This window comes from Taudactylus pleione, unplaced genomic scaffold (genome assembly GCF_031769625.1).
Source record: "Taudactylus pleione unplaced genomic scaffold, aTauple2 ptg000567l, whole genome shotgun sequence".
In the NCBI taxonomy this organism is placed as follows: Eukaryota; Metazoa; Chordata; class Amphibia; order Anura; family Myobatrachidae; genus Taudactylus; species Taudactylus pleione.
The window spans coordinates 311,183-320,553 of record NW_028284969.1 but is presented as its reverse complement, the minus strand read 5'-3'; positions in this window follow the sequence as shown (position 1 = coordinate 320,553).

The following is a 9,371-nucleotide window of genomic DNA, read 5'->3' as shown; positions in this document are numbered from 1 at the left end:
CCTGGGGTTTTGGGAGACGGGGACCCCTGAGATCCCCGCCTTGGGCTGACCAGCTTGGGGTGCGAACGCTTAGTCAGTTTGTAATATACCGACACATACATAGCGGCACATTAGTTGTCCTAGCAGATGGGGGATGGTTAACTTGGCAATGATCACCATTCATCGCCTTTTCAGGACACATGGGCAGACCTTGAGCTGACTGCTTACAGTAAATGGCTAACAGAGTGTCTTTTACTGCTATTATGAGTTCCGTAAAAGAACAGGGTCGATAGGCCTTCTCGTATCACCTAAAACCATTTGCTCCTTCGCCCAACCCCTCATCGCTTTCGTCAACAAGAATGATTTTGTGGGGTCCATCCCCCCGTGCAACTTTGAGAAATAAGTGATGCCGGACAGAGCAGCCGACATGGCAGCTTTGGAACGCCCCTGTTCGTGACAATTCCAAACAAATTCTAACATGCAATCATGAATCGGTTTAACTCCCTCTCTCTTGGATGCTAGAAAGCCCTGACAATCTTTCCAAGCGGCCGAATAAGTCTTCAGCGTGCTACGGGCCAACAACATCAATGCAAGTCTTTTTCGACGCCGGCTCAACAATCTGCCAGACATGCAAAGGACACGATAAGCCAAACTTACTAGTGCATGGGGCTAGAGCCCTAAATCTATCCCATTGAAAATGAGACAAAGCATCTGCAATATTATTTTCCACACCCGGAACATGGCGAGCTCGGAATTCATTATTATTGCACAAACATAAAAGGGTTAAATGTCTCAACAAACGTAAAACCAGAGGAGATTCCGACCTTTGTTAATTGATGGCGTGCACCACCCCCAAATTGTCGCACCAAAAAACAATACTGCTATTCGTAAGCTTCTGGGACCAAAGCTCAACGGAGACCATGATTGGTAAGAGCTCTAGTAGCCACATGCTCACAGTTAATCACCTTCTAAGAATCGGTAAATAACTGAAGCTTGCAATTATCCACCGCTGCCGGAAGCCATATGCATACCCCATTAAACTACCGTAAGAACATAAGCCATACATGATGGTCCTCAAGCATGTCCTGCGATATGCAAACCAGGTAGTGAGATTTTGCCACCCCCGCCGTGGAACGTTCTAAACGACGGTAGGTATCACCCTGCAAGCAAAATTCAAGAGACCTAGAAGAGATTGCAATTGCTTAAGCGAAACCTTTTTTGCCAAAACAAAAGCTTCCAAATGCTCCCCTAACTTCCTAACCTTCTCTAATGGTAACCGGCAGAGAGCCTGTATCGATCTCAATCCCGAGGTAGGATAAACAAGTAGTTGGGCCCCCCGTTTTATCTCGAGCGATGGGCACCCTGAGTACAGTAAACAACGCCTGCAATGAAAAAAGTATATCCCCGCAAACTGAACTTCTCCTTTGGACCCACCAGCAAAAAATCATAATGTGCTATGTCTCCTTGACCCGTACCCACCTGCACGCACCATTGCAGAAAATAACTAAAATGCTCGAAAAATGCACAGGAGATGGAACAGCCCATTGGGAGACATTTGTCGATATAGTACTGTCCCGCAAGTTTAAACCCCATATATTTAAAGGAGTCTGAAGTCAGATTCAATATCCACCTTGGCTAAAAGTGCCCGGTTACTGAAACCCTGCACTATCCCGAGGGCTTGCTCAAATGACTGATATCTCACTCTGCAATCTTCTGCAGCAAGAACGTCGTTGACCGACCCCCTTCCGGGTAAGAAAGGTGTTGGATTAAACAAAATTTGCCGTTCTTTTTTGGGAAACACCCCTAATGGGGAAATGCATAGATCCGGCGTGGATGAATAGGAAAATGGTCCACACATGCGACCCAACTGTACCTCAGCGGTTACTTTACACGCGGCCATGTCCGGATGCTCCCTCACGGACCGTATGTTTTGCTTAGATATCGTGAGTTAACGGTAGGCGGAAACCGTTCCTAAACCCGTCAAGCAAAAAAGCCGCCTGTACCCTGAGAGGATAACAGCCTAAATAAATTCTCCAGCTCCGCTAAATTGATAGGTGACCCTGCCTTACTTAGGACCGTCTCGCGGTTCCCCGCGTTGTTCCCCGCGGCCAGCACTGGCACTGCCAATGCAGGAGCATTCCTTGGCCAGATGACCGCTGCCGCACAACATGCATATGTGCCGGTATCTGCAACTTGCACCCCTGTTTCAGTGGTTATTATTGAATGCGTAACATTTTCTGCGACCGACCCCTGCTGGGGCAGAACGCACGGGAAAAGGCTGTCTCCTGGCCATGTGTACGTCTGTGGGCGCTTTGGACTGCTGGTTAACATCCAGCCAGATTTCAACATCTTTGAAGCCAAATTGGAATATATCCTGACCTTCCTGTTTCTTTCTGAAGGTTTTGTCATATTGACGCCACGCGTTCCCTTTAGATGAGTTACTCATGCCATGGACTAACGGCATGTACTTCAATACATTCATGTATTCGCCCGGCCTAGTTTCTAAGTAACACGCTGCAAAAACATACATGCCTGTTAACCAGTTCGTATAGGACCTCCTAGCCTCCTCTGCAACTGCCCCTGCTGACTTCGCCTGATCAAGCGCCTTTTTGTCATCTGCAGTAATGGCGAACATGTCATCAAATTTTCCTCTTTTAATTCTATTCCAAACTTTCGACCACAGGCCCCTAAGTTTAGCAGTGTTCGCGCAATGAACCATGTCGCCAGCCGCGTCTGGCACCTCTGAAGCGGACACCACCCTAGCTCTCCTTAGGCTACCTTTTTTCCCTTTAAGTTTCTGTGCTATGTATTTCATAAATTTGCGCGGCCTGCCTGCAGAGCTAGAAGAACTACTGGAAGAGTCAGAGGATGGAGAAGAGGTGCTGCGCCAAGGGGGAACAGCATGCTCACCAGTTCCTGCAGAAGATGGTCCAGCCATGGCTGATTGCCCGGATAAGTCCTGTCCCTTGCTGCGTGGTGCGCCCACCACGGCTTGACTCGATGACGCCTCTGTGCTGACTGTTACCGAATAAACTTGTGGAGACATGGAAATTACCGGAACCTGAGGGCTCAAAACGACAGCGTGAGATGAAGGCGGAGGTGGAACGGCCACCGCGTGCTGGCCGGGAGGTGCAGGGAGGGGAGTTGGAGAGCACAGATGGAGAGCGGTGGGGGGGGGGGGAGGGCTGCTGGGCCAGGTAGAAGAGGTGGGACCAGCACAGGGTTGCCTGCAGGGATGTGGGGGAACTGCTGGTGAGGCTGAAATAATCCCGCAGCCCCCAGTGTCATGGGGTCTTGTACGGGCAAACTGGGGTTTATCACGTACTGCAGGGGCGCTTGCTGGAACACCGCGGGGGCAGGTGCGTAATGGGGGGCCATAACAGGCAAGCTGTACTGCTGCCCGCTGCCAGCTAAATAAGGGGACCATCCAGCATGTAGGAAGGTGATGGGAGGAGGAGAAAGTATTAGGGGATGATGGGAAAACGAGAAAGTGTACAGCAAGGGTTGAAAGAGCAATTGCAAAGTGTTTTCAGTTAGGTGTGAATACTTAGCCAGCCTTGAACAAAACTGCCAAGAGGAAAATCCTCCACGCTGGCTATTTATGGGGCTTAGCAGAGGCCTTGCCTCCTGCTTGGCTACAATTGGCTTATTAATTTGATTGACACTTTCTAGCTACGCCCTCTCAAAACTTTAACCCCCTAACTAAAGAAACCAGCAAAACACCTAACAAAACAGGGATGCTTATTTTTCCTCAAACTTATGCAAGTATTCGGTATCTTTAAGCACTGTATTACATGCCATAGCATATCCTTCGTTGAAGAATACAACGGTATCCGCCAAATTCAAGCCATCACGTAACGTTCCATTGTGCGACACAGAGGCCTGAATGGCGCGCCATGAACAGCAAACTTGCTGGGCACATCTGTATCTTCAATTCAGTCTGATCTATTTTCAAATTCTGCACAGTGTTTCAGCCAATAGCATTAATTACAACTATTGCCTGTTTAACGGAAGGGGAGAGCCACTTTTTTTACAAGATATGGTAATTTGAATAGTTTGATTGCCCAGAATTACACCTTATTAAACTGTTGCAGAGTTTGTAGCTGAAATCTGGTCAGAACCAGCAGCAGTTTAATACTGTAGGACAGGAATGCCAAACTCAAAATAACAACAGGCCAAATATTCAAGGTCTAAAGCCGTACACACTGGACAATACTTATGAACGATAATGATATCCTTCAACGATATATGTTCAAATCGTCCAGTGTGTATGCACTTACCACCAGTCATCTGTACATGCAGTCCAATCTTTGGATATTGTTAATGATGCCATGCTGCCAAATGCCCCCCCCCCCCCCCGCCATCTTCGACATTCCCGGCATCGGCGAGCATGTATGTACTTGTCGATGCCGGCACCTCTAACAAATGTTTTACATCACTTATTTCATGTGCTTACACACTTTTCAGACAATCTATTTCTCTCACTATCTTTGTTTTTTAATATTTTGCTACCTAAGATTCAGTATGACAACACTTATCTATTAAAGAAGAAGAATGGATAAAGGAAATTGAACTCGACAAGGTAAAGATACCGACACCTGCTGGTCGGTATCCTAACCCTCCCCCTTTCCTTTCCCCAAACCCTCCCTTTCTGGTGTCTAAACCTAACCTCCCCCACATGCCTAAACCTAACCTCCCCCCCCCCTCCCTGCATCCTAACCCTGCCTCTTAGTGCCTAATCCTCCCCCTAGTGCTTAAACCTAACCTCCCCGTCCCTGCACCCTAGCCCTCCCCCTCAGTGCCTAACCCTAACTCTCCCCCTAGTGCCTAAACCCTAATGCTAACCTACCCCTAACTCCGGTACTTACCTTTAGGATGCCGGTGCCGGGATTCTGATAGGTGTCGGGATTCCAGCGCTGGCATTCTGAGCGCTGGAATCAACAAGGTTGGTGTTATGACCATATCTTATATAAATAGCCTTTCTATTTTATCACAAAATGTTTGTAATAATTTCATGCAGATTTCGTTTTGCCATATTATACTGTAAATCTGTAGTTTATGGAATTTACAGTGCTCATATGTTGCAGAGGAATTTCATGTAACTTGAATTCACAGAATGGAAATACTATAGGCCATTTTACAGAAGAGGAAAGTGTCAGTGATACAATATTTTAAGTTTGTAGTAGCTGGGAGCACAACAATCTCAATTCATTCTGCTCTAGGCTGTGGTTGGTATACAATAAGGGAGAAGCCTGAGTGATACATACAAAATGCTGAGTTGGACGAAATTTACATCTAAATCACAAGTGCAAAAAGTGCCCTGAAAGAAGGCCAATCTTTCTTAGCTAGCAGTGCTGGTCATATCGTAAGACGCGTGCAAATTGAATAGTATATGTCAGCAAATATAACATCACAGTGGTATTAGAAAAGCATCTCAGTACACAATTCTTGTACAATATAGCCTGTCTATTTGTGGACAATGTTATTAGTAAATAAAGTTATTAACATAAAAATAAAGTCTCCTTTACCGTGTTAAAACCAGACACAAATATCAAATTAAAGGACAAATTAAGGGCCTGATTCAGAGCTGGACGCTCTTTTTTTTTTTTTTTTTGGATTACTCCCAAATCCTCACTTTTTTATTTTTTGCCCTGAACTATGGCATGCAGCACCAAGCGACAGTTCTACCTGCCCATGCCAAATTTCGGCTCTGACCACCCACAGCTTTTGCGAATGGCCAGTTGATGGTCGCGATCATCGGGGCTTGCGACGAGACCCTTGTGGTAGGGTCTCGTCCATCGCAAGCCCCAGAGAGCTTCCTGCTTTAACAGAGCAGGAAGCTCTCCACTTCGGAATGCCTCCGTCGGAACGCCTCCTTCGGAACGCCTCCGTTTGTGTAGCCACCCCTCTCCCCGCCTACAAAACGGGGCGAGCTGTCGATCAACATCGACAGCCGCCCCTTTTGTAGTGAGTCCCGGAGTGAGAGAATTTCTCTCTCGCTCCGGTGCTTTCACAAATGCGTGCGGCGCACACCGCACGTGTGCAGTACCCCACCAATCGACCTGCTTGCGAGCGTTATGCGCTCGCGAGTGGGTCTGAACAATTGCAAACATATTAAAAGGGCACAGTCGTGCCCTTAAATTAAGGCTGGATCGAAAAAAACGGAAATCTCCATAGAGAATTCCGGAGAGGGGGAGCATGGTGTTTAAGGGGCTGCACCTCAAAAGCTATTGGATGTACAGAGCTGAAATTTGGCATGTGCGGGTAGAACTGTCGCTCAGTGCTGCATGCCATATTTCAGGGCAAAAAATAAAAAAGTGAGGATTTGGGAGTAATCTAAAGTTCCAAATGTCAGTTTTTTCTGTCGTTACGACCACTTTTCTGTTGTTCTCTATGGGGAATTTTTTGGAAGGCATTACTCAGGGTAGGGGGTGAATTTAAATTTGGGGTTTGTTTTATTATTTAGCTATTGTTCCAGGGTAGGGCCTTTTGGGGTTCAGGAAAGTTACCGTTTTTAAACTTTTACCTCACAATTGCACCACTATAGAGATAGGAAGATTCAATTTCTTGCGGAGCCTCAGTAGGAGCCTCCATCGGGGGAACTCACTGTGGCTTCGCTTGGGTTCAGCAAAATGGCTGTCTTCTGCAGGCGGTAGTGGGGGCCGGGACAGGGGGGAAGAAAGCCGGCGTTTGCTGTGGCCAGGATCCGGGGGGAGGTAGTGGGCATTAGTGGTGGCTGAGACCCAGAGAAGAAAGCAGACAGCCTAGTGACCAAGTGCTGGTTGTGCAAAATACGGAGGACAAATGACGTAGTGGTTCCCCGTAATAAGCACAACCAGCACCAGGCTAATCGGAACCAGTCCTGGTTGCCAAAATACGGGGGACAAACGACGTAGGGGTCCCCCGTATTCAGCGCAACCAGCACTGGGCTCTAAACCAGTCCTGGTTCTGGGAATACAGGGGAAAAAAATTAGTAGGGTTCCCCTGTATGTTCCAGAATCAGCATCTGACTTTTTCTAGCAGGGGGCTGATGCCAAAGCCAGGGGAGCCCTTTCACTGGGCTCCCCAGCCAAAGCATCAACCTTGACCACTAATGGGAAGATTGTGGGTACTGAATGAGATGTGTGCGCGACATAACTGGTCAGACCTTAGTTGCATAGACTGCATGTGTGTACTCCAATGAACACACAATTCTGTGAATTAGCAGCTCCACCATTTTGTGAGTGACAGCAATCTCACTCTGTGAGAGTGCTGAATCTGCAGTTACCCACATGGTGTCATGGCATACCATATCTGTATTATGCAAGGAACACGTCCATTAAGGTGTCAGCCTTAATGATCGTAATTTCATTGCTTTTTGAAGTTTGAGTGGCAGAAATTCAATAGGTTTTGTGGAAATTTGTGAAATTTCGATCATGTCTAAGAAGCCTTAATGGAACATGTGAAACTGTACGGTTTTTTTGTCTATGGAATATATATATAATATATATATATATATATATATATAGAGAGAGAGAGAGAGAGAGAGAGAGTTCTACTGGACCGGCACTCCGCTATACACAAAACAACATGCTCCAGTGCCTTCCGTAACGAGTATGCAGGAAGGCAGTAATCAGCGGCACTTGAAGACTGGTACAAGATTATGTAGTGTGATCCTTACACATAATACCTTATTATTACGGTATTATGTGTAAGGATCACATTAAATAATCTTGTACCAGTCGTCGAGTGCCACTAATTACTGCCTTCCTATATATATATATATATATATATATATATACGTAGTAAGTATATATATATATATATATATATATATATATAGCGTGAAATAAACATGATTAACAGCGCCAATGGTGCTTAAATGAAATAAATTGGTTATACTTATGTTTTGTAAGGTAAAATGTGCAAGGTGCATATAGTGTCAGTGCAAAAGGTGTGTCCAATATGAAGCTGCTGGTGAGGGTGAAGGGGTTAATACCTTCGGTATTGAGCCCAAAAAATTCTGTAGGCCACAGGTTCTCAAACACGGTCCTCAGGACCCCAAACAGTGCATGTTTTCCAGGTCTCCTCACAGCATCACTAGTGAAATAAATATCTCAACCTGTGGATCTTTTAAAATGTGTCAGTGAGTAATTGACCTGATAGGTGACCTGGAAAATGTGACCTGTGTGGGGTTCTGAGCACTGAGTTTGAGAACCACTGCTGTAGGCAATATGACATATTAACCAGCAGGTGTGGTCAGTACATAAACCAAAATATAAACCTTTAAAAACACATGCATTTTATTCTAGGACCAAATAATGATTTCCTGTATCCCTGAATCTCATTCGGCAGGTACCGACAGAATTGCAAGGTGTTTAAAAAGTAAAAATATATTTATTTAAACCAAACTGAAAATAAAAACAAACATCAACAACAACTAACAAGATAGATGGAAGATTTTTGAAGCAGGTAAAGAAAATTACTTGGATAAAACCATTTCATAAAATGTGCATAAATAAATATAAAAGTGCTAAGTGCAAGGTGCTTATCTTGATCAGAGTATGAGGTAATGTAAGCTCATGAAAGATAAGACCATGGAGCTCCCTTTAATGTGTGATGGTGCTGTTGTGATATATTACACTGCTGTCTTTGACATATCCTTGTTTTTCATTCATTTATTGTATTCTTTCACTTTAAGGTGTTATGTTGATTTTCTTGTTACGGGTTGTACACAGTGAGTCAGGTGCTTAGTGACTGGTGTCATATTCTTGCTTCTCTGGGCAGGTGCCGGGTCCCATTTCAGGTATTTGCACTGCACGTGGGTGGTGCTCTGGGGCATATAAGGTAAGAGTTTGTTATGTATTCATTATATCCTGAAGACAGTCCTTAAAAGAGGACTGAAACGTTGAAATGTGACTTTGTATATCGCCATTGATTAAGACCTGAGCGCTGCACTTCTCTGAATGTACAGTTTCTCAATGAAGGCACTGGGCACAGCATTGTGGCTTTACAGGGAGAGCCGGTCTATCAGACGTATATATATATATATATATATATATATATATATTTATATATATATATATATATATATATAGCCACAAAGGTCTTCATTTGATCAATGGAATTGGGGCCTGATTCAGAGTTTTACGTTATTGCACAGCCGCATGGAAGCAGCTGTGCAATACCATTCAACTAATATTCTACTTTAGCAGGAGGGGTCTGTAGGAAAAAGATGCCTCCTATCAGCATCAGCGATCTGAGTGCTGCGTTTATAAGATGCATCATCAAATCACCATCACGACCATCGCACAGTAGTCGCCCATCTGAGTAAGATGAAGCTTACTCATAATAAGCAATGTACCTGCTCAGCTGGGGCCAGGAAGTCTGCAATGGAAGATGCAGACCCTGGC